Raw genomic sequence first — 26,128 nt, 5'->3', positions numbered from 1 at the left:
GAAACCACGAGGCAGTGGAAATATCACGAGAAAGCTTGTTCCTACAAGACTCCCAGACTGATTACCAGACCAAAGAAATTCCCAGAAATTTAGCTTGAAGCAATCATTTAAAATTTGGGAGGTGGATTCAATCTTGCTTAGAGTTACCACTGCTAATTATAGTTGCTTTAATGTCCCAGTGATTTTGTTATCAGCCACACCTCAGTATAAAAATCAAAGCAAGAAAAAAAAAATCAGTCTCTGATTTTTGTGTTTCCTCCAAAGTATATTCTTGCTGGGTACTTAAGATTTATGTATTTGACTGGATTTATGTATTTGTAAATTATACTACAGTATTCTTAACATTTGAATTTATGTACTTTTTTTCCTTGCCTGATACTTATTGTTCACCTTTGATGCAGCAGATGTCTGTTTCCTTTTTTCTTTTAATCTTATTCCATTGGTATATTTAAATTTTCTAGTAGCTAGTAAGCTCTCCTTAAATAGGTGAGACCTATTCCACTCTGCAGGTGTGTTAAACACTTAGCTGTGTTTACATGTCTTTGAAATACATGGGGCTGCTGCATTTTTAAGCTATTATTTATATAAGCTACTAATATAATTTTGGGGGCAGCCACAGAAATTTAGTTATGACTGTGAACACTTGGAATTAGTGTGATAAATCGCAGGTTTATTATATACTGTTGCAATTTAAATCACACCTTGGGTTATTTGGGGGGACTAGAGCCATCCATTTGATGCAGGCAGGTCTTCCCTAGTGGAGGCTTGCCCCAGCATGTTCTGTATAGATGGCTTTGATGTCAGATGACATCACAACTTGTTTACACTCTGAGAACTTGTCGAATCTCTCACAACATCTCACATGACTCCAATCTCACTTTAGGTCTGAATCCATGGATACTAAGGAGAATTTATGGCCCTTTTAAAGTTTGCTTGTCCATCGGGCACCTCAAGAAGTCTCTTCTTTTGCATCATTTTCCATATGAGTTCCTATATAGGGCTTCATATTGAGTAATTCTGAACACAAAATTAATTCTGTAGCCTTCATGTGCCTAATGAAAGCCATAAGGATATGATTTTAAAAATGAAGAAACAAATTTGCCCCTACATAGACAGCAAGAAGAAAAAAATCAGAGTTGTCTTTGAACCACAACAGGATTTATTTTTAAGGTCCCCTAACCTGTTTTTCCCATTAGCTAGGAAAGCAGTGCTTGAGCTTTTTTTTTAAATCATAGAATAATTATAGAACAAACGATTTAAAATTGTATCCAGATTTTACATCAACACTTTTTGTTTACTAAATAAGTAAGAGACGTGGCTTCAAATGACATCCTACCTGTTTGGCTTATTGTGAGGATGTGCTGAGTGAGATATAGAATTCCAGTAGCTTGGCTGAAGAAAGGAAAAAAGAAAAGGCAAAGTAACCCCAAAATTTATCACTTCTTTCAGATATTTTTGGGGGTATTCTTTGGGTTAGGAATCTGTTACTGTTTTTTGTATTCCTCTTTTAGCTCTGCTTCATGGTGTATAGATGTATATGTTAGACAGACAAAAGAAGGCTTTCTCTAAAAACATGCACCTTCCTGCAAAATAAGCCACAGCTGATTATTCTTTTTTTTTTGTATCGTATTTTTTTCCTTGCAGCATTATGATTTTTTATGATCAATATGCCAATATGATTTCAAACTTTAATTTAGTGTTTGGGTGCGTTGACTCATATCTCCTAATGGTCTCCAAATTCTAATATTCTAAAATAGTCCAAGGAACATTCCTAGGATTATTTTGCCACTTTCTTTGTGCAAAATTTGAGTATCTTAAGTTTAAATTGCTCCCAGTCTCTCCACATTAGAAAACAAACAAACAAAAGCCCTTTATAATCTATCTCCTTTCTTACTTGCTGGGAGTCCTTTTATTCCTTTTATTGCCTTCCACTTGGACCCCTTACTCCTTGTCATGTGTAGTGTAGGAAGTTTTGTTAGTGATATTTTAAATAAGCAGTTTTTCTTTCTCCTGTGTATTGATGAAACCCATTTTAAAAAGTAGATAATGGGGATGCCTGGGTGGCTTAGTCCATTAAGCCTCTGCCTTCCACTCAGGTCTTGATCCCAGGGTCCTGCTTAGCAGGGGGTCTGCTTCTCCCTCTCCCGCTGCCCCTCCCCTCACTCATGCTCTTTCACTCTTTCCCTCAAATAAATAAGTAAATAGATAAATAAATAAAATCTTAAAAAAATAAAACTAGGTAATGACACTAAGACACCCTATCTTTTTTTTTTTAATTTATTTATTTATGATAGTCACAGAGAGAGAGAGAGAGAGGCAGAGACACAGGCAGAGGGAGAAGCAGGCTCCATGCACCGGAAGCCCGATGTGGGATTCGATCCCGGGTCTCCAGGATTGCGCCCCCGGCCAAAGGCAGGCGCCAAACCGCTGTGCCACCCAGGGATCCCTAAGGCACCATATCTAAAAAAGTTCTATTATTTATCTATTGAGTTTATTTTAGGATTTTGTCCAAAAATACATTTAGCTTGTTGGAGTCTCTAAGAGTTGGCTAAAAAAAAATCCATGCAGTAGAATTGTCCTTCCCATTTTGAAATACGTAACTTCAGATTATATCTTGTGCATACATGCAAAAATCTGCAGTATTAATTCAGACTGGCCTAATTACTAATTTTTTTTCTTCTCAGTAAAATTGTATATTCTTACAACATTCTAACATAAAGACTGTGCTTACTAAAATAGAAAAATACTTGCTGTTATCAAGGTATTATAAAATAGTAAATACAGCTAGTTATAGCTTGTGGTACATTGGCTAATAAATTTTATGTGACAGACCAAGGGGAAAAAAAGACATAAAATTGTAAAGTAAATAAACAAAATTAATTAGTAACGTCCACAAATAAGGATGCTCATGCAAGAGCATTGTTACCTACCAATGTTCAGAATAATTTCTGGATCAAGATGATTTATGATGATGTCTTTAAAGGAGCTCAGTTATCTTGTAACTGATACAACATGGGATAAAATTAACCCCTTTTTAACCATAGTGAGAAAATTGAAGAGCATTGGCTTCATAGACTAAAATATCCAAGTAGACAAATTGCAGAAGTAGTGCAGCATTATACAAAAACAAGAGAAACTGCTACAAATAACTTCAGCTCTAGTGTTTATTAAACATTGATTAACATAAAAATATAGTTTCCATATGGGATATGCTATATAATTTATATAGAACAAAGGGTATGCTATATGTAATTTATACCAACCACGTTAATAATAGTTTCTATGAAGTGTTACTGAACTCCAACTCCAAATCCCGTGATAGAGTAGGGAAAGAAATTGCTGATGTTATTGGATTGGATTAAAAGGAAAGGACCTTTTGTAGTTAGGTGAGTTTTTTTCCTCCTTACTGTAGTATATACTACTCCTGGAGGCAGATTCTTGGGCTCTGACTTTGGTGTTTAAGAATGATATATTTGAAGGTCTACTCATAGGATGGTTTTGGTAACTGAGTGGCAATAATTCTGAGACCAGATTTTTAGATATACTGTTCTTTAACATAATAATTGTATTTAGTTTATTATTTCTAGGCAGACATTTAGATTTCATGTGACTAATTGTAACAATTTTATTTGGAGAAATTAGGAAAAATAATAGTAGTTATTTATGCCCCTAAAAATGTTGTAAGTAGGGGAGAAGACAAAGCAAGGTCAGAACTTAATAGAGGGATGCTTGGGTGGCTCAGCAGTTGAGTCTCTGCCTGCAGCTCAGGTCATGATCCCGGGATCCTGGGATTGAGTCCCGCATCGGGCTCCCCACAGGGAGCCTGCTTCTCCCTCTGCCTGTGTCTCTGCCTCTCTCTGTATGTCTCTTGTGAATAAATAAATAAAATCTTTTTTTTTTTTTTAAAGAACTTAATAGTAGAGAAATGGATATCTTGGAGAAAATACTACATTGACATTTCCAAAAAGAAAGGTGCTATTTCTTTAGTGTACTTAAGCCCATTGAGTGAGCACGGTGGATATAATCAGAGTTGGGGGATATAATTTATATAAACAGTTCTGTCAAAAGATAAGGTGAGTATGAGTCCTGTTGTGAAACTAATTAGAAATCACCTTCATCTTTAAAAACAAAAAAGCAAACAAAAAAAGGAATCCCCTCCATTAGCTGGTAAGCATAGAGAGAAAACTGGGTAGCACATTTAAGTGGATTGTGACACTTTATCCCTGCTAAATAGCCTACAGCAGGCCCAAGGTTAGCAAGTGATGTAAAGCAGTTTTGGGTTTGAGTTTTTTTTTTTTTTTTTTTTTTAAGATTTTATTTATTTGACAGAAAAATCAAGAGCACAAGCAGGGGGAGCAGGAGGCAGAGGGAGAGGGAGAAATAGGCTCCCCATTGAGCAGGGATATAAATGGGGGATTGAGAATACCTGGGGCTCTATCTCAGGACCCTGGGATCATGACCTGAGCAGAAGGCAGACGATTAACTGACTGAGCCACCCAGGTGCCCCTGAAAAACAGTTTTAATGTATATGATACCCACTGACAATTCTGACTTTGGCTATTGACTTTGGGGTATGATTTTGGTAGATTAAATGAATCATCTTTGAAAGTTGGTTGTTAGGTGTTTGTTATGTGGTTCTTGTTATAGGCATTACACAAATACCCTTTAGTTTGCAAACTGATGTTTACTTGGGTCTTCATTATTAGAATCATTATGATGATGATATTTCATATTTTAGAAAACTTGAATAATTATTAGGCTGATAAAAACTAGAAAATAGTGACATGATATAAAGCATTTGAATGGTTTTATTTGGAAACAAACTGTGAATATATTTAAGTAAAAATAATTCCAAAATAGAGCCATAGCACTAAAAGAAAGTTATTTGAGGTCGTAGCTGGCAGTGGACTGTCCAGAGTTAGAAATGTTCAAAGAGGGATCCCTGGGTGGTGCAGTGGTTTGGCGCCTGCCTTTGGCCCAGGGCGCGATCCTGGAGACCTGGGATCGAATCCCACGTCGGGCTCCCAGTGCATGGAGCCTGCTTCTCCCTCTGCCTGTGTCTCTGCCTCTCTCTCTCTCTCTCTCTCTCTGTGACTATCATAAATAAATAAAAATTTAAAAAAAAAAAAAAAAAAAAAAAAAGAAATGTTCAAAGAGAAAGAGGCTCTTCTTGAATAGAAAAGAAAGTGAGATTTTAGTTATTGTAGCACTGGGCTATAGAGTAGTCACGATGAAGCAAGAATAATAGGGCTTTTATTTGATATCTTTCTAGGTAAGGTTCAAGAATAATTCCATATACATGACTTTGTTCACCCCTGTACTGGAACAAGGCAGAGACCTAGTTTCCTACTTTCATTTTTTGGTATGGGGCTGTTGTGTTTCAGTAAATAGAGAGTTTTGTCTTCTCTTCTTAGACATCTAAACAATGGCAATAATCTATAACTAACTGCTATTCGTTATGTTGCAGAGGCAAATTGTGCAGAAAATTATGGATAATTTTAAAAAGATGAAATACAGGTGGCTCATCTAAAACAGACTCCAATTAAAACCACATTGTATTAAATAGAGCCTGCTTTAGATAGACTCCTCTTCATGCTAAATATGAATGAAGCAACAATTTTAGATATAATAGCTAGTATCTGGATTTTAATATGATCAGTTCGCATGGTTCAGGGCCCAAATATTACCAGCTGGTATTAAGAAACCTGCCCTCCTATAAAACTCTATTATATGGTTTTCCCCAGGGGTATTGCGTTAGGCATTATTGAGAAAGTGGCTTTTATAGGGTATAGACTTGTGCATAAATGTTGGTGCTAAAACTTGACTGGTGTCAAAATTTGCATTATAGTGTTTTTTATCTGTTATCTTATGAATTAAATGTGTGAAATTGGGCCTTGGGATTGTATCTCTGCCAAAGATAAGGCAGCACATCCCCAATATAATGGGTGAACAGAGGTTTAGTCTAGACCTAAGTGTGCATTGTGTGTGTTGTGGCATATATGAATTGGTTGTACCTGTTACCATATGAAGAGAATAATTTTTCCAAAGTTTGATTGGTCCGATATGCTAATATTTGCAATTAGCAATATCTTGACTAATTGTTCTCTTTTATTATGTTTTTATCAGTCTGACTTAAAATGATTCGGGAACATTGTGCTTTTACATATGCAGATTCTTCTCTTTTTTTTTTTTTTAAAGATTTATCTATTTATTCATGAGAAACACAGACTGAGAGAGAGGAGAGAGGCAGAGACACAGGCAGAGGGAAAAGCAGGCTCCATGCAGGGAGCCTGATGCAGAACTCGATCCTGGATCCCAGGATCACGACCTGAGCCGAAGGCAGGGGCCCAACCGCTGACCCACCCAGGTTGTCCCTATGCAGAATCTTTTTATCTTAGTCTTTGTTTGCTTTCAGGTTCCAAAAGACATAGAGGGCCATGCCAGATTTTTTGTTTATGCTTTTAAGAAATTATTAGCTAATGAGGTATCCACAGAAGTACGCTCCATGAACAGCAAGGAACAAGACTGTTTATTCCTAATTTTCAGTGCCTGAAACAGTACCTGGTACATAGGTGTTCAGTCAGTGTTTTGTTTTTTGTTTTTTTTAAATAAAAGGGAAGTTAAAGGAGCAGTTAGTTTGTCATAGTCCTCTTGTCCCCACCCCCCCCTCCCACCACCCTGATGAGGTAGATAGTGCTCACTCTTGTGAGAATGGAGCTGTGCAGCTTGAACAGATCTCATGGTTTCATTAGAGGAAGGGGACTTAGAAGGTCTTAAAGGTACAGTTGGAATTTTCTGTGAGTAGATCCTGTCTCCTTCTCCAGCTCTTGTCTCTTCATGCCTCAGCAGCACAAACCAGCTTGTAGTTGTCCGCTGATTCTGTGGTATTCCCTCATTGAGCATTCTCCCATGGTGTCCACCTTCTTCCCTATTCCTCAACCTGCCAATAAGTTGTACTTTTTCCCTGAAGTCTTTCCAAAGCCTCAGATGAGTTAATTAATGCCTTTCCTCTGTTTCTCTGGAATGTTCTCTGTGGATTTCTAAACACCTAGACAGCATGTCAAAATTATGAATGTCAAAATCTCATAATAGCTTCTCTTTATATTTATTCAAACTTGAACACAGACACAATGCTGGGCCATGGTAATTGGTCAATAAATATTTTCTAGGGATGCCTAGGTGGTTCAGTGGTTGCACGTCTGCCTTCTGCTCAGGGTGTGATCCTGGAGTTGCAGGATTGAGTCCAGTATCGGGCTCCTTGCATGGAGCCTGCTTCCCCTGTCTCTCTTCTCTCTCATGAATAAATAAATAAAATCATAAATTAATTAATAAATAATTAATTCCAAAGGAGTCCATACCAGTGCTCTCAGAAATCCCAGAATGGAAAAGTTTGAATGTTTCTTTATGATGCTAAATTCTGTATTATGAGAGTATTGTTGTTAATCTAGATATTTCTGCCACATTGCAACCTAGATTAGCATATTTTGTAGATTTGCTCTCTTGCAGTGATCCCATTATAGTATCACATACTACCAAGGACCCTGGATGGGGTTCTGCAAAGCAGCTTGCTGTGTTTAAGGATAAAGGAATGGTGTTTCAGTGGTGGCCATGGGCTTTTATTTTATGAGAGTGCTGGTAATTAGAAGTTCTATTTAAAAGTATTATTTTTATTAGAAAGGTAAAGATTTAGATCTATGGTTTGTTAATTTTGTGAAGTTTGAATTAGCAAAGGCAAGTGTGTAGCTCAAATTATGAAAGCATACCTTTGGGAAATTTGGGCTGGGGACACAAGTAAATTTAGTACTTTATTTTTTATTTTATTATTTATTTGTTTGTTTGTTTGTTTATTTATTTATTTATTTAAGAGAGAGAATGTGTGTGTGTGCATGTGCGTGCGCCCGCACACGCTCCCAGGAGCACATATGCCAGCGCGGGGAGGGGCAGAGAGAAAGGGAGAGCAGCGGACTTTGCTGCTGAGAGGGGAGCCCAACCTGGGGCTTGATTCCATAACCCGGAGATCATAACTTGAGCTGAAATCAAGAGCCAGACAGCTAACCAACTGAGCCACCCGGATGTCCCTAGTACTTGTCTTTAGATTTTACAAAGAAAATACACACAAATGATACAATGGAGATTTTAACAATTACTCAAAGAAACTTGGGATGCCTGGGTGGCTCAGCGATTGAGTGTCTGTCTGCCTTTGGCTCAGGTCATGATCCTGGTGTCCTGGGATTGAGTCCGCATCAGGCTCCTGCATGGAGCCTGCTTCTTCCTCTGCCTGTGTCTCTGCCTCTCTCTGTGCCTCTCATGAATAAATAAATAAATCTAAAAAAAAACAAAAACAACAACAAAAATTTCAATTTTTTGACAGAAGCTCCACATTTCTTACAGTACATAGTTTTAAAGAGTAACTATTAGTGAAGACCAGAAGTCTTATTATTATTAGATCTCTTAATCATCAAATTTATCACATTGGAAAAAAAACTCTGAACTTGTATTTTTTACATGTAGTTTATGCTAAATAAACAAAATTTGGAAAAAAGAGCTTAACAACAATGAAACTGTTGCCAATAGTTCTGTCCATGTAGGAGGTATTATTTCAGAGTATTTTGTCCTTTTACTTGCATTCATTTTAAAATGTATACTGCTTCATAAGCTGCTTTTTGATTATCAATATATTATAATTTTATCATTAGATGAATTAGTATGAGTTTTAATGATTTCATAGTAACTTTATCATGTTTGGCTTAACTATAGTTCTTTCTTGATAGATTTCATTATGTAATATTCATAATCAGTTTTGGATGGTTTCCTTCTTAGACTAGCATTCTTTATTAGATTTACTATGAACTGAGAGTGCTATAAACTAGTCATTTTTTAAAAACCATAAGTCTTATTTATCAGTGTATTGTTTTTCAAATTCACATTTTAGTGAATCTTTGAAAAGGCTTGTTTTCATGCCTGAATATATGTCCACTATTTGCTCTTTTCCCAATACTATCAGTGCTCTCAATCTTGCCCTTGATCTAACCATATGGGTAGGTGTAACTTCTGGGTTTAACCTGAGCACTTACCTTTAACCAACACAACCCTGAACTCCCCTAAACACAGGCACAGCAAAATTCATTCAGAAGGCATTTAAACCTTTTAAGGGCCAAGGTTTTCACTATTAACGTAATGACTCTTCTGACCATTCTTTAAGTATTTCACTGATAATAATAGCTTCACTAAAAACAAAAATTATTCATAGAACTGAAGTATAAACAGAAAGAAAAGATGTGTTAATGTGGCTTTTGTATTAGGTTTTTACTGGATGAACATCTTTATAATAAAAGCTTAGAATAATTTGTTTGGCTAAATTAATTGATAAGGCAAACATTAAAAGCAGACCCTCCCAATTAGTCCTTATGTGTGATTTCCCTGCATTTAAAACACTTGCCAAAAAAATTTTTTTTTCTTCACCATTTTTGTTTCCTGATTGAAACATTGGAAAAGCCAAGAATGACAACTCTAGGTATTTCTTTTTCTCAGAGCAAGCCTGAAATGGTCCTTGTGTGCTACATAAAAGCTACTGATCATTTGATAATATTGGTTAAATTTTATTAGCTATTGCTTTCACACACAATAAAGGTTAAAAAATCCTACCATTTCCACTTACATTTCTAGACTTAATGCTGCTGGACTTTCTTTCCCTTTAACAGTAATGTTTATCCATTTGAATGTTGTTTCACAGAAAGGAAAAGTTCATTTGTGTAAAAATATCTGAGGCTTGCCAGGGAATTTTTTCAGAATGCTCTGTGGTTACAAATGAAGCTTATTGTTATATAAATGGCAGGTTTGAATTTTTGTAGTAGCTTGTGGCATAAGTTGATAATCTGCGAATTGTTCTGAGTGTGTGTTTGTATGTGTTCGCGTTCGCCAGCCTGTCTGTAAGTGGCTGGATCTTGTGCTGTTCCTCCTCCTGCCTCCCATCCCCCTTATTTAGATACATGGGTATGCATAATCTTTAGTCTAAAGGCAAGTCCCCAAAGATGCACATCAGAGCATGAATGTGGGAGGAAAGTGTATTTTTAAAATTTCTTATGGCATTCCACTTGACAAAGTGACAGTACTTTGTAAAAACTGAAGTTGTTTGAATTTGTCTCTACCCCTGAAATTTCTGAAACTTTCTCTACACAAGATGGCTGGCATATTTTAGGGACAGAGCAGAGACACAGAACAGAGACAAAGCCGCTCTGAGAAGGCAGACACACTTATATTGCTTGTGGTTTTTCAATACAGCTGCTTTCAGATGGGCCGGCTTGTTCTCCGCTGGTTCCACTGCCAGAGCAAGGCTGTCACACAGCTGGTAGTACTTACTGTACTTGCGGGAAAGTATGTGATTCATTAGTTGGAACCGTATGTTTTTCACCAGTTCTGGTCATGTTTTTGTTAGGATGTGGTAAAAACATAAGCAGGGGGTGAAGGGACAATGGAAACATGTGACTTGTTAAGGATTGGCCCCAACCCATTATTAGCTAAATTGTGCACCATAAAATGTCCTCTGGACCCCATAAGACAAATGACTTAATTTTTTATTCCTCAGTTGAGGTCATTTAGTCATAAGTAGTAAAAATTATCAACACTGAGCTCTTTTTCTCTTTTTCTTTTCTGTAAAGTATTATGATCCGTTTAAACCCCAAATTATAATATGAAGAGAAGTCATGCAAGTAAAAGACATTAATTTGCTGAAAAATGCCCATGACGGGTGACGAACTTTAACTGGAGTGAACTCTTGCTACTGATAAAATATGAGTATGGTATTACAGCTAATAGGAAACACTTCTAATACTACAGAGTGTGAGGAGGACAATACTTGGGAGTTCCTTTGTCTACACGCGATCAAGCCGACTGAAGTTGTATGGCTGGATCCGTGAGGGACTGGTCTTTCTCGTGATTTTGGTATCATTAAGGGGCTTGCTTCGTAGTATCTGAAATGATCAGTCGTGGCATCGACCAGGACTGTCGGTGTGAGCTCTGTTGATTGTTGGCCTGTGATCAGGTAGTTTTTATGCATGTGAATATTTTACAACTGCACAATCCTGAACCGGCATCTGAGAAATGAATGCGTCTCTGCCCTGTTGTTCTCTGTACGTGGGCGTTTGCTGTAACGGTTTTCTTTGTCCTCACCCTTAGAAACCTGCCATTCAGATATGTGACATTTTTGAAGTCTCTCTAGGTCAAACATGGGCAGATTATGCCTCTACCCTCGGACTTTGTTTTTCAGCTCTTGTAAAAGAGTTCTGCACCATTCATGCCTCAGCACATGTACTTCTGCAGTTGCTGGACTCTGCAGAATTAGAACCAGGTCTGTCTCTGACAATTAGCTCAACTGGCTGCAGCATAAATAAAGGAATGCGCTCAGGGGCTGTAGTCTGTGACACGGTTTAACAGAGCGTAAAAAGGTGCATCTGTTCCGTGCCCAGATTCAGTCGCCTCACTGTCACTGGGAAGTTATCGACACGGAGACATGCCTGTGCTGTTTGGTAAACAAGCGGCAGGTATTAAATTAACCAGGCTGTGAGTGTGCAAAAGTGCTGCTTTATTAAAAGCCCTGCTATCTTGGCTCACTGCTGGGTCACAGACAGCAGCTAGAGTATCTATTAAGATGACTCATGGCACCAGATACTTCAGTACTCTGTCCCTACTTGCAGAGAGGACCATTGACCCTTGACAGCCTGAGTGGGGGTGGGAGAATGGGGAGAGAAAAACCAAAGGAAGGGTGATACATAGGCGCTCGTCTCTTACAGTTGGGAGGCTAAGCAAGAAGACAGTGAACACTGAATGACCCAGAGCCAGGTTTTTAGCTTAAATCGTGGGGCAGAATCCAGTACCAAATGGTGGCCAGGTTTTTGTTTTTGTTGGTTTTTCCTGACTCTGCCTTACCCTCCTCATGGCTGCCACTTGATTTGAATCTGAAATAATGAGGGGAGATAAGTGTGTGATCACAGTTGTTCTATCTGTGCTGGGTGGACAACAAACATCTTGTCATACACTTCCAGGTAATACAGTTATACTTTTGTTATATTCCTTAAGCATTTATTTGCCTTTGCCTTCAGTATTTCTAATGGAAAAAAAACACATTTTAAAGACTTTTTGCTTTCACTTAGCAGTGTAATGATTTTTAAGGTTTGTTTTTCTTGCAGCTTCATGAATGCTTTACAGAGGCTTATGTGTAGTTGCATACATTGATATGTTGATATGTTCCTCATTTTCATGGTCTTACAATCTTTTTGGGCAATCTGCTTAGGTCTGTAGGCAAACATAAGATAATTTTCAGTATACACATGTGCAGAAGAGACTGTTATTTCTGAAATTTTCCTGTTCCCCTCCTGGTTGTGTTTCTTTTTAGGGCCCCAACTAGCTCCTCATCCATTAGAAGATGATGTAATGCCAGTGGGATCTAGCCCCACACAGCTTGAATTAAAATGATTCCAGTTGGTGATACTTGAATGTGAATGACCAGAAGGTGTGATGCATTCAACACTGTATTTGAAGTACTCACCTTGGAAATCTCTTCCCTGGCTGTTGAGGCCCTTTGGTCCTCATCCTGGAGATCTTACAGCCACACCTGCATTCCTGCTGTCCAGACCTATCTTTTATTGCTTGCTCTCTTTCTGTAGTGATGTCTGGGTGGAGGAGTGAGGGGGCGGAGAGGAAGCATCCTTTCTTATTGTTTGCTCAGAAGGAGAGGGTTGGACAGGAGCATATTCCGCTATCCAGAGAGTTGGTGATGCCTCAGAATCTCTTTATCTTCGTAACATCTTTGCTGTATGAAGTTTAATAAGCCAGCTGTGCAGTTTTTAAAAGCCAGTGGATTCCATTTTTCATTTGCTTTCCACCCCCTTTGCTCTGAGCTTTCACTCCCTATTTCCTTATTTCTCTCCCCCCTCCATCCCTTTTCTGTATCTCAGGGGGGTTCCCTGAGTAGCAAGACTGAAAAAGAGCCGAGGTTTATGTTAGAAGAAATTAAGGTTAATGATCATTGGCTCATTTTCATATTCTGTGGGTGTGGATGGAGGAGTAATCAGTGCAGGTGGCCCTGCCAGTTGGGAGTTTTTCTTTGTCATCAAGAAAATAAGGAGAGTGCAGGGATTGAATTACCACAACTATTTCAGGACTAAACATATTTCATTTCCCGATCGGGTCTGGTTTAAGGACACAAAGCTGACATTAATTTTATCCAAAGAAAGCACGGCAATTTTTTTTTCTTGTTTTATAATTTGACTGAATGCATAGGGTGGATGCATGTTCAAATTTAATTCTAGTATAATCTTACAAATAATACTCTGAAAAGCAAAGAGGTTTTGATTCAGTTTGACAGTTTATGTTTCTGGGCCCAATTACCACTTAGTTATTGAATGTTAAAGAGCTGCTCTCTAAAATGTGCACGCGGACTGTACCAATTGGCTTCCCAGCTGCCTGCTATTACATGAGAGGTACTCCCTTCTAACTTTTTAAAGGATGTACACATTTAAAAGAGTTATGTTTAGCTAGCAAAGGAAGTGGGGGATTTGGTTAGGAAGTGCTTGCTGGCCTTGAAAAAGTATCTTGTGTGCATTCTAATTTCAGCCACACAAAGACCATTCTTTAAAGAAATATTTTTTGGATTTAAAGAAAAACTTAAATACCCAAATAAACTAGGGAAATAACGAGGACTTTAAAAAGTATAACTTCTATTTGTAACCATTCCTTAAAGTCTTTATGTGTGTTTAATGCCACGAATGTAACTTTCTACAAGTGAGGGTTTCTGATGGAAGATATGGAAAAGGAAGATTTAAAAGTTGACCAGAGACAATAAGTCATTGAGAAAGAGTGTCAACACTAGCTATGCATGGTAGGTTTTGCTTTCTTAGCAGAATGCAGCAGGCAGCTGGAGTGACCTGATTTGTTTTTAAAGCACAAGGTTTATTTGGCTGTTACACTGTGAGTATAATATTAATGATACTAATGTAAAATTAACTTTTATGTTGTGTGAGCACTTTTTCTGCCTCCCCCTTTAAAATTGCAGGTATTTCTTTGTACATATATCTATCTCTGTTGCCATACTGAGTGTTTATATAACTTTCTGTAAGACACACAAAGTTTGGTATAGTTAAGTAGTTTATGCAGGTATATGTCAGGCAAGTACAAGTCAAGGTGGGTTTTGGTTTTGATACTTCTGTGGTATGAACCCACATGCAACTGCATATTCATTGTTTGCCCATTAATATGAATACTTTGGATTATTAATAACATATGAAGAGACCATTCTCAGATATTTAGAGGGCAAGAATGTTTTGGTGGTTTCAAGAAGCTCTTTACTGTGAAGAAATACAATTTTTTTTAACATGGTAGTTAAGAGTTTTAAATAGTATTTTGAAATATTTTAAAAAGAAATTTGGTGTCTCTTATGAAATTGTCAGCTAGGCAACTAAAACTTAATATTGCATAAGATGATCATTTGAAATCATATGGTTTCCAAGTTTAATATTTAAGCAAGTCTTGTTATTTGAGAGACATTAAACAAAGGTACAGAAAGACCCAGTAAACCATTTTTTAAGATAACATCCCTCCTTGTTTCTTGCTTTGCTTTTCATCTTGTGTACTAACGATAGAGCTCAAAACTGGCTTTACATTGATTTTCTCAAAGGCTTTTGGTAGGAGCCATTGGCATTATGGCCCACATACCACTGCTATTAGCCAAGAAAAGAGCAACTATGAGTTAATTCATCCTCACTTTAGTATTTATCTGTTAAGCATTAGGAATAATTTTAAAAAGCAAATAAATATTTTATTTACATGTAAGTTTATTTGCAATTAATGTTTTATTTGTATATCTTTAAAATCAGCCTTACATTTTAACCTATGATGTGGAAATTTTGAAATTTTGAAATGGTCCGCTGAAATGCTTTACAGTGTGTGATTGCTTAAGCCATTCAGATAGTTTCCTCTGCAGACTCCTTAGCTTTTGCCACATCATGCTAACTTTTTAGTTGCGCCTATCTGCCTGAGCTCTTTACTTGGATCTTTCACTCCTGTCCATAGTTCCCACATTTTGTGCTTTCCCCCCATTGGATACATAGAATATAACAGAATTCACTGATAGCTCTTTTTTGGTAACTATGTATTAGATTTTAAACATCACACCAGGAAGTAACTCAGTGTGGTATAATACACACTCTTTCTGTCTCCCAGTTTGTAATTCCTGATTCTTGTATGTAGTACTTTCAATTTCTTATGACAGATCTGACTACTCCTTCTGTCTCATTTATTGGAATATATCCATAAGTGAGGGGAGTGTGTGTGTGTGTGTAGGTGTGTTTTAAACATGCAGTAATGTACTCCAGCAAGGTTCTCTGTGAGCCAGGATGTGGGGTTTAGTTTCACCATCATTTTGGTAAGAATACATGTCCTAAACAGATACTGAATTTCTGTCCTATATTGAATCTTCTCCTCCTGTTTTCCATTTCCTTTAAACAATTCAGGCAGTGAATTCTCAACGTAACCTGTAAAATAAAATGTTTATTTCCAATGAGGAACTTAGAGAATGAAGTTGTTCATCATGCCTGAGTAGTAGGGAAATAATAGCATGTAATTAAGTGTTTAAATTGTCCCCTGAAATTGTTGTTTTTTAGATTCTTCATCCATAGCCATGTTTTAATCACATAACACCAACAGTTAGTACACATTGTGGAAGCAACAGCCTCCTAAAAATATCCTTTCTCTGAGCCTGGCCACCCAAGAGCTGTGTGAGGAGGTGTTTCATGAATGATCACAAAGTTAGTAATAACTGATGAGATTGGTTCAGCTATTGCTTCAAAAATTGTGCCTCCAAGAAGGATCAGGCATACCTTGTAATTTAAGATATACCTCCTGTGATTTAGTAGAGAAACCACTAAAGCTTTTCTGAAGTTTCTGTAGAGTATATCTGCTCTGGTAGTCTTCTTGCTAGATGAAGGCAATCAAATGTACAAGTGATAGTAAGTTTGAACTTACAAGACAAGCAGCTCAGTTCATTGTTTTATAAATCCATATCCATCCAGGGCATAGATATTTTTTATTTTATATATCATGTTGAGTTGTTGGTCACTGATGGGACTCTTGTGATTATTAAGTTTGCAGACATTAAAAACATTATGCAAATCATTCTGAAAAACTTTAGTTTAAAAAAATGACCAGAGGAGCACCTTGGTGGTGCAGTTGGTTAGGCATTCGACTCTTGGTTTTAACTTGGTTGTGATCTCAGAGTTGTGAGATTGACCCCATAAGTTTCCCTCTGTCCCTCCCTGCTCTTTCTTTCTTTCTCTCTCTCTCTCTCTCTCTGAATAAATAGATAGATAAAGATATCTAGATATCTCTAGATAAATACTTATTCAGAGAGAGAGAGAGTCGTGGGAGGAGCAGAGAGAGAGGGAGAAGCAGACTCTGAGCTGAGCTGGGACCCAACATGGAACTTGATCCCAGGGCCCAGAGATCATTACTTGAGCTGAAATAAAGAGTTGGATGTTAACTGAATGAGCCACCTAGGCTCCCCATAAAGATATCTTTTTAAAAAATCATCAGAATGAGCTGTAGGTTTGTAAATTATTAATGAATAACACCTGTTTTCCTATTATTCTTCATTGTTTCTTTAGAGCAGGTTCAAATGAAAATGGACCTGAGATTTAGGAATGAAAGTCTGAAAAAATAAGCAAACAAAATTTTATGATTTTTGGAGCTGTAAAATTTTGAATCTGTATCCTTTACTTCCATCCCTCTCATTTGAAAATGATGAGGCTCAGAAAGCTAAAGACGACCATGGTCAAATAACCAACAATAGATTGAAAAGGACAAAAGTCCTAGTGTTTAGACAAGTACCATCCAATATTTTACGCATAATTTTAAATTTTCTAGGAGCCACATTATAAAAGTAAAAAGAAACAGGTTGAGTTGATTTTAATAGTATGTATTATTTAACCCAATGTATCAAACATTATGTTCATGTATAATAGATGTAAAAATATGTAACTAATATGAATATCAAGACATTTCACATTCATCTTTATGTACTGTTTAAAATCCAGTGTCTATTTTACACTTTCAGCACATTTCAATTTGGACTAGCCACATTTCATGTGCTCAGTGTCCACATATGGCTAGTGGCTACCATATTAGACATCATAGGTGTAGTTAGACACCAGTCCATTCTTTCTAGTACAGCAGTATAATAGTTCTAAAGAGTTGATTTGGATTTTTAGTCACTATTTAAAAGTCACTTAATTTAAGAGAGCTGATGACTTTGACATATAATTGAAAAAAGTAACTGAACCTTGGGGTAAGGAATCTTTGATAGAAGTGTATTTGTTCAGGAATCATCTGTCTCATCAGCAGTTTTGATTCCTTGGTAAATAAATGCTTGGTAAAACGTCAAACAGGTAAATATTTTCAAGTTATTTGTTGACTTTCTTCCTTCTTCACTTTATTCCCTGTGAAGCCATGCTGTCTCAGTTTGCTAACCACAGACATGTTACAGGCAGTGTTGTGGGAGAAGGTAATGTCTCCCTCTGTTTTGCCCTTTGGAGGTTGAAGGCAGTATAGCCTGGCGCTGCCCCCAGCTAAGGCTGTCCGCCATCTGTGTAAGGAATTCACAATCCCAGACAAAAGAAATTGGCAAAGTCTTCCCTCTGTCTGTTCTCCAGATCCTCAAGATAGCCATAAAACACCTGGACAAAATCAGCAGGTGATGGCAAGGGAAAGAGAATGATCAGTCACAGGCGTTGTTGAATCCTTTGAACATTACTTATGGCCTGGACACTGCTGTCACCAGGCACAGTTTGATCTTGGGTAAGTTTTCTGGAAGAGCTTCATTCCCTGGCTCTGTGACAACAACAGAACCAGATAACACTGAATAGGGGAGAGAAGAGGAAGACCGAAGCTTCCCTGCCTCAAGGTATAGCAGTTCCAGGTGGTGTTACCTCCATGTGTGTAAGAACATCCTATAGATATAAGTCATATCACCAGATGCATAAAAGGTGCTATTTAGGTCAGTGTTCTTACTATAAACCTGCTAGAGGAAGTCAAATATTCTCTTGTCTACGTATAGTAATTGATCGAGTGTTTTTAGAATGTACATGCTTGATTGGCATCATTCATAGGTTATGTTTTTAATCCATTTTTCTGCTTTAAAATCCATTTTCTGAACTTACAGTGAAAAAAAAAAGACAGCCTTATTTCATTCATAAGCTTTTAAAAATCTTTTGTTGTGATGGCCACACATATTCATACACTTTCACACTTCCACAACAACTTGTGTCCCTAGGACTTCTCGGACCTTTTTGTTAGAGCAAGGGTAAATGTAACACTAAAACTCTCAAAAAAGCCACCTCAACTTATCTGTTCAGCATACTCTCTGTCGCATGGCTTACTTTCACATCTTTTGATTTAATGATGTATCCATAAGATTCAGTAGGTAGTAAGACATCATACAGGTTATCTGATTTTTTTCTGTGATGGTGTATTGTGCCAGCTGAATTGCATATCATGGAGTCTGGTAGAGAAAGGCAGGTTTCTGATGGACCAGGAATTAGGCTATAAAGAAGTGGCACTTTTGCCAGTAGAGGCTCTAAGCAAAGTCCTTTAGCTGTTACCTTTTCATCAGTGAGAGTTAGGATTTAATATGGTGGTATTTTGCTTTGTTTGCTGCTGCCAGTTTTAAGGGTCCTATTTTAGCTATGATCTTTATTTCCTGCGAGAGGACTAAACCAGAGCAGAAGCTGTGCTGCTTAATTCAGAATTATCCTCTCTCCCTTTGGCTCTGTCTACAAATGTAACCCTTTTTCATATAAATGGCGTCAAGCTTCATTGAATTTAGCTCTGTCTTGTTAAGTACATTAATGCTGTGTTCTGTCATTCATTACAGGAGAATTAGTTGTCTATTACAAAGTGGGGGTTTTTGTTTGGAGCCTGATCTTCATGCGAAGAAGGCCACACGTGGTTTAATTTCTTAAGTGCATTGAATACTGGACTTACTTATTTGTAACTTGTAAACCATTGAAAGCATCAATGCAAAATGCTGCTTCTGCCATTGGGAGGCCCACCTTATTTTAAGCAAGAAAACCTAAAAGAGAAGAACACTTATCACCTTCCTTTTTTAAAAATCCCCTTTCCCCCATGTATTTTGTCACATTTTTTAGTGATCTATACAGCGTCCTTAGAGTGTGTTACAGAAAGTGTTAATATCTTAGAGCAGCAGTAATAATAATCCTTTTACTCAGAGTAATCATGTGCTAATCCGCTGGTAAGTCAAAAGTATTAGATCATTTGAAATTCATTGTGTCAGCTCAGTTGAAATAACTGGTATGGTGCTATAAACATTTAGAAAAAGGGAGTCTTTGAACCCAAATAATAATGTCAAATAGTTTGTTAGTGTTACATGCTCGTGTTTAAGAGTTTCATAAGCTCAACCCATGGACAAGAGCATTTCAGTTTACACCAGTGTGTAATATATTATTTTAAGTGAAGGTTTATTTTTATTTTGTTATTTGGGAAAGTTTCTTTTCCTCTGGCACTTATGGACTGGGTTTTTATGTTACAGTTTTCACCCTGCAATCACAGAGAGGTTGGTATGCCAGGAAGCCTGTTTTTTTTTTTTTTTTTTTTTTTAAGAGAATTATTCTTGTTTTTCCAAAGTATTGTGTTGGGGTTGAATTTTCTCTGTGCCCCTCTCTTTTCCTCTCATATTCTTGGTAAGAGCGTTGATAGTGTACATAGTAATTTTTCTGTGAATATTTTAACTGGGATGTTTGGTTTCATGTTTCTCCTTTTGTTCCCCAAGGAAAGCCACCCCTTTCAACTTTTGTAATTCACTTGAATTTCTCTCTTCCCCCCTTTCTGAGGCCCCAGTTGATCTACCATTCTAAGATAGCATTCCTTGCTTTATTTTTTTTAAGATTTTATTTATTTATTCATGAGAGACACACACAGAGAGAGAGAGAGAAAGAGAGAGAGAGAGGCAGAGACACAGGCAGAGGGAGAAGCAGACTCCCTGCAGGGAGCCTGATGTGGGACTCAATCCCTGGACTCCAGGATCACGCCCTGGGCCAAAGGCAGGCGCTAAACCACTGAGCCACCCAGAGATCCCCGCATTCCTTGCTTTAATGATCTTTTTGCCTGACATGGTAGATGGTCAACAAAAAAATTTTTTGAATTGCTTCACTTTTACAAGTTTGGGAATTTTGGTGACTCAATTAAATTTGTTGCCATGTCAGTAGATAAATGTTATTGATGAAAATCATTCTCTCCTCTTTCCTGAAAGTCAGTTGAGTTTTGAAAGAGCACCTCTTTTTCCATAGCTTCAAGACTAAATGAGCCTGCAACAAGTTACTCTAACTTTATGAGACCAGTCAACTATTGACTATGGAAGGCATTGTATTGGAGTTTCCCAAAGACCAACTGAATTAATTAATTTTTTAAGAATGGATAACTTGGGCAGCCCAGGTGGCTCAGCGGTTTAGCGCCGCCTTCAGCCCAGGGGCATGATCCTGGAGACCGGGATTGAGTCCCATGTCGGGCTCCCTGCATGGAACCTGCTTCTCCCTCTCCCTCTGCCTGTGTCTCTGCCTCTCTCTCTCTCTCTCCTCTCTGTGTATTCTCATGAATAAATAAATAAAATCTTAAAAAAAAAAAAAAAAGAATGGATGACTTAAGTAATTGAATAGTCTAGGCTCATGTAGAAGGGAGTAATATCCATCCTTTCTCTATTTCATGTTCTTGCTCCTTGCTTCAATCTGACCTTTGATTTGTAGTTTTGGAAGAGCTTGTATGGTTTATTAAGTATTGTAATATGAAATTTACCTCGTTTTTTTTTTTTTTACCTCGTTTTTGATACTGGAATTTGTAGATCTTTCCTACAGATTGCATTCTGTAAATAAGGAGAGCCCCTGAACATTATATTGGATGTCATGTCTCAAGTCCACTGCCATATTCCCTATGGCTTTCCTCCTGCTGGGTGGTCATCCCATGAACAGACTTTGATAATGAAAAAGTTTATCTCAAAGAAAACTTTCTCTATGTTATTGTAGAATGAACTGAAATCTATGTAGAATAGCTCTAGAGCTTAAATTTGGCCAGAGAGAGAAATTGTTAAATGCAATCTGAGTATTTCAGGCATGCCCCAGCTCAGAGAACAAGACCAGATGGTCTGGTTTAAATCACAGAGACAGTGTGGCTAACCAGCAGACTCCAGCCATCGAAGAGGTTACATGGCAGGGAGGGATTGGTCATGACAGTCCCCAAGGCATTGATTGGCCTCACTGATCGTGTGGTGCTACACTGAGTATAAGAGTATAAGATTGGGGATAATTGGGATGCCTTGGTGGCTCAGTGGTTGCGCCTTCGGCTCAGATCCTGATCCCAGGGTCTGGGGATCAAGTCCCACATCAGGCTCCCTGCCAGGGCCTGCTTCTCCCTCTCCCTATGTCTCTGCCTCTCTCTGTGTCTCTCATGAATGAATAAATAAAATATTTTTTTAAAAAAAATTGAGGATAATTGATAGGACTTCCATAAGCAAGCCTGGCTAGAAAAGTGCATGTCTTAAAAGTTGGTAGCCCTGGAAATTGCTTGGTGACTGTAAAATAACACTTCACTATAGAGATTAGTTCAGGAACGGTTTGATGACATTACTGGGTAAAGGGAGCTTGGCATAATGACAAAAAGCATGGATCCTGCATCCGGGTTTGAAAACTTTTGTACCATTTGTAGGAGCTATGAGGCATTCGACAGTTATTGAGGTCTCTGTCCTTCACGTTTCTTATTTTTGAAATGGGCATAATTAATACTTGTGTCCTACATAGTTTAAATAAATTGTGAGGATTGAATGAATTTATAATGCCTAAAACAGTGCCTGAAATATAACGAGTACTGTGTTGTATGTGTTTAAGTCATAATATAAAACTGAGTGCTAAGAACTGTTAGTGCTTTGGAGGACCATTAGTAAAGCCCTGAAACCTAACCCTTCATTAACTGAAAGGTTTTAGTAATCTTTGTGCCTGCCACAAAGATCATACATATGGCATGTACTCAGAATCTCCTATAGATAACCTCACATTTTTTCCCCATCATCTACAGGTGAAACTTGGAGGGATTGGTTCTAAAGCCCTAAGTGGGATTCCCTTGGGTGAAAATGGGCTGAGTGAACTCGAATTTGATCTAGAAATAGAGCTGTTTTCATAATCCTTTTATATTGTTCTGCTTTGCTTTCTTTTTTTTAAGGCTTTATTTATTTCAGAGAGGGATAGAGAGAGCATGAGCAGGAGGTGGGGTGGGTGGGTAGAGATAGAGGGAGAAGCAGACTCCCTGCTGTGCAGGGAGCCCTACAGGGGGCTTGATCCCAGGATCCTGAGGTCATGACCTGAACTGAAGGCAGATGCTTAACTCACTGAGCCACCTAGGTGCCCTCCCCCATTTTTTTTAAAGAGAGGAATGGGGAGAGGGTGAGAGGGATGTTGAAATGAGTAAGACACCATGCTTGCTAATAAAAAATTATTTAATATTTTGGGAAGGTGTCCAAGTTTTAACCAATGGCCAGTTGTTTCTATTAGGATTTCATTCATTGAAATCCCAGGGTATGTCCTCACCTCAGTATTTTTTCTTAAAGTTTGTAACAGTCAAATTTAACATGCTTGGGTTTCAATCCTAAACATTATAGATACAAAGTATATATAAATAATTTTATATTATTATTTTTAATAAGACCACTGTAATTTGGTTTTGAGCCTTATTTCATTAGGTTTGGCTCTGGAGGCACATGAACCAGGAATCTGGATTTGTTTTCATTAGTCTTTGTTTCTTTGGGGGCAGTTTTCCATTTCCTTTTGTGGCTGTTACTTTTTTGTTGTGTTAAGGTACATGTCACATAATGTCATCTAGACAATTTGAAATACACAGCCTATCTGGAATCTGAGACAACTCAGAAAATTTTGCAATCCTGCATGACACATCCAAATGACAAGCATACTTGTCACCTTTCCTTCTTGGAAATCCCAGGGAATTGTCATAGTCTGCTGTCCTGGTTGCCAGGAATTTTTCACATAAAGTTGAATTGATGGTTGGACATTCAGGGATGCAGGAGATCTTAAATGATGGTGAGAAAGAAGCCTGGGAGACTCCCTTTACTTTTTGTCTGTTGTCACTTAAAACGTAGCAAGTAGTACTGCTTGAACAACAGAATACAGGGAATTAAAAAAAACTAAGGTAAAAGCTCATCTCTTTTTCCAGAAGAGCTGTAATGTGTTGTTTTTGTTATAAATACCTGTTCTGAGTAGTCTGAGTAGTGGTAGTGGAATGTTACACACCCTGCTGCCACCATGAATTTTGAACAACCTATGGCAGTTAGGGCTGCTTTTCTCTTTGATTTCATTTTTCTTTTAAACTTAAAGTTTGCTAAAGAAACTTTTTTCTGGATTGCACACATATAACGGAAGCTTCTCTTGGTTTTCAAGGCATACTGTCAATGTAATGGTCAGTAAGTTTGTGGGTTCCTAATTATTTCCTTAATGTGGTGTATTTTTCTTTACTATGTGCTCTGCATTTTAGAGTTGAAAACTATATTGGTTATTTCTTACTTAAACTTGAACAATAGATATATGGTTCTACTAATTACTCATATGCTGAGAAATTCTCAATGTTTCCTGTGGTTCACAAATTTAAAATAAATTTTGCTGGCTATCTGTTATTTTGGTCTAAATTTGTTTTTTAGAGTACCTTTCTAACCTTATGTTCTTCGGTATTCTCTGTTCTAAAACTCACATGGTCTTTGAGTGAGCACATGCTGTCTTAACAGCCATTAGCAGGACTCGTTCATCTTCTTGGGTGATCTTCTTTCCCCATCTTGGCTTGCTGAAGTCAGTTAAATAGCTTTTTCATGGTGCTGACGGCCCAGCACTGTGCTAGGTGTGGGAGGTGATGCCAAGTCAAACAAGACATGGTCTCTGACCTTGAGGACCTTCGAGTCCAGTGCCTCTTGAAAGCCTATCCATCTTCCAAACCACCTCCTTCACTAAGCCTTTTTTCATTACCTCAGAAGAAGTAGTCTCTCTCCCCTGAACCCTAAAACATTTTGTTTATGCCTCTCTTGTCACATTGATCACATTCTACTTTATAGTATAGTTATTTGTGGTCAGGTTTATCTCCCTACTCAGTTGTAAATTCCTTGAGGACATATTTATGTTTACAGGTCAGGGTTTAGAATTCTGCTTTCCACATAGTAGGTGTTTGATAAATATTTAGTGAATCCACAGAGCCATGAGAATAGAAATTCTCTAGAGAATAGACTTGGTGAGGGGATTTCATATTTTAATATTTTGTACTTATTCAGCACAGTGAAGGAATTTATTTTACAAATCTTGGTTATTATAAGGAAGGTGAAGAGAAATAAAAATTCCTAGTTCTCTACATTTGATATGAGAAGAAAGGTGGCTGGAGAAGGGGGAGGGATGGGAGGCTGTTTAATGTGTACAGTATTGTATCATGAGGCAGATACTTAATTTCAGGAAACAGCCTAATGAATATGAACACTTGGAGAATTAGTTGTCCATTTCATTAATTGTTTATTTGTGAATGAAAGGGGCTAGTCAGCCTGGACAATTGCTTGGTTTCTGGAAATCGGTATACTAAACCATCTCCAGATGTGCAGAGTAAGAACAACATCCACATTTTATTGCGTATAACACTTTGCACAATTCACAATTTGAACTTGGATTTTTTTTTTTTTTGCTTCTGTTTCTAGCACTTCATTTTATTTTAGTGTTAGATCCCTGTTCTCTTTTTCACCTGCAAATTAACTATTAAAATAATTAAAAGGAAACATTTGGTAATGTGCTTTTATTAAAGTTCTGTGGTCTAGTTAGAAGAAAGAGGTTAGATTATTTTTAGTATGGTGAAATAACACTTTTCCTTGAACTGTTATTTCTTTGGGAGATATTTATGTGAGAAATGTACATGTATAAGAATTTTGAAAACTTTTTAGTTAGGTCAATAATTGTTACTTTTTTCTGCAGGTAGAATATTTAAAATGGATTTAATTGTTATTTCAGAGATTTGAAACACACTTAGTAAGACTTGGATGACATAGCTTCACAATGCTGCTCTTACAAGTTACTCTTTATTGACTAAATGCAAACAAACTGTAGATTTCTTGCCTTAATAGAGTATGAAGTGAGACTTTATTCACCTTGAAATTTGTTTTAGTCTTTATGCAGTTATTTAAGCAATAACCCTGACTGACATCACTTTATTGTCTTATTCTCTCACCCTCTTGCCTTATTCTCTCACCCTCTATTCAACAAGTGTCCTAAATCTCCTTAGAAACTGCTTGGGAACCTGGATTTTGATGGATAACCACTCAAAAATAACATCAGATTGGTGCCTACGGTTAGATTTTTAAATGTCACTTAAAAATGGCATTTGTGCCATGGTTCACTTTACAGTTATTTTCCAGATAATTCAAAATACTAGAAAAATCCTTCTGGTCCCAGAAGAAAAACTGTACAGTGAGCTTTTCTCTTCATCTGCGGGTTGTAAAGGAAACTGGCTGGACCCTTTGGTGACTAATTTAAAGTATCTGGCAGGACGATTGATAGCGCCTTTTCTTTGTATTGTGACAAATATATTTCGGCTGCAGTTTATTAACATAATTCAGCACAACCACAGACATATTGTACATATTAGAGCATAGAATTAGAACCATTTTTTGCACATCACAGTCTTCTCTCACTTGTACTTTTTTTTTTTTTTTTTTTTGACAAGGATCTGGATAATTGCTTCAACAAATGAACTGCTGTGTTCATTCTGTTTCTATAATTTCATAAATTGTTTTCAGGCTAAAACCAAGCAAGCTTTCACTGAGTTAACATAAAGAACCACAGTGTAATTACAGGAGCTGTATTAAAAACTATGACAGAAATGGCAGCCTAACTGACAGCTACTTTTTCCTTGCTTTATCACAACAAATTAAATATCTCTTTTAAGTGTCAGTAAGCAAGAGTCTGCTATCCATATATCATCTTGAAAATGGGTATGTACTTATGACTAATTATGCTAAGTATGTGCCTGCTGGTGTGCCCTGGGAAAA

General features: G+C 37.4%; 1 protein-coding gene across 21 annotated transcripts in view; it reads left to right on the top strand.

Annotated features, from left to right (window-relative positions):
- BNC2 (basonuclin 2) overlaps positions 1 to 26,128 on the top strand; it is a 444,904-nt gene that overhangs the window by 235,360 nt on the left and 183,416 nt on the right. The window contains exon 3 of one of the 21 annotated variants that reach the window (XM_038552461.1): positions 17,700 to 17,844. The exons of 19 other annotated variants lie outside the window; for them this stretch is intronic. The gene's annotated coding sequence lies outside the window, so the exon portion shown is untranslated. Of the gene's footprint in view, positions 1 to 11,805; positions 12,042 to 17,699; positions 17,845 to 26,128 lie in introns of those variants that run through there. One more of the 21 variants, XM_038552463.1, reaches the window with a different exon arrangement.

Source organism: Canis lupus, chromosome 11 (assembly GCF_011100685.1).
Source record: "Canis lupus familiaris isolate Mischka breed German Shepherd chromosome 11, alternate assembly UU_Cfam_GSD_1.0, whole genome shotgun sequence".
NCBI classification, from domain to species: domain Eukaryota; kingdom Metazoa; phylum Chordata; class Mammalia; order Carnivora; family Canidae; genus Canis; species Canis lupus.
Note: the sequence above shows the minus strand (reverse complement) of the source record. Positions and strands in the feature narration are given on the sequence as shown.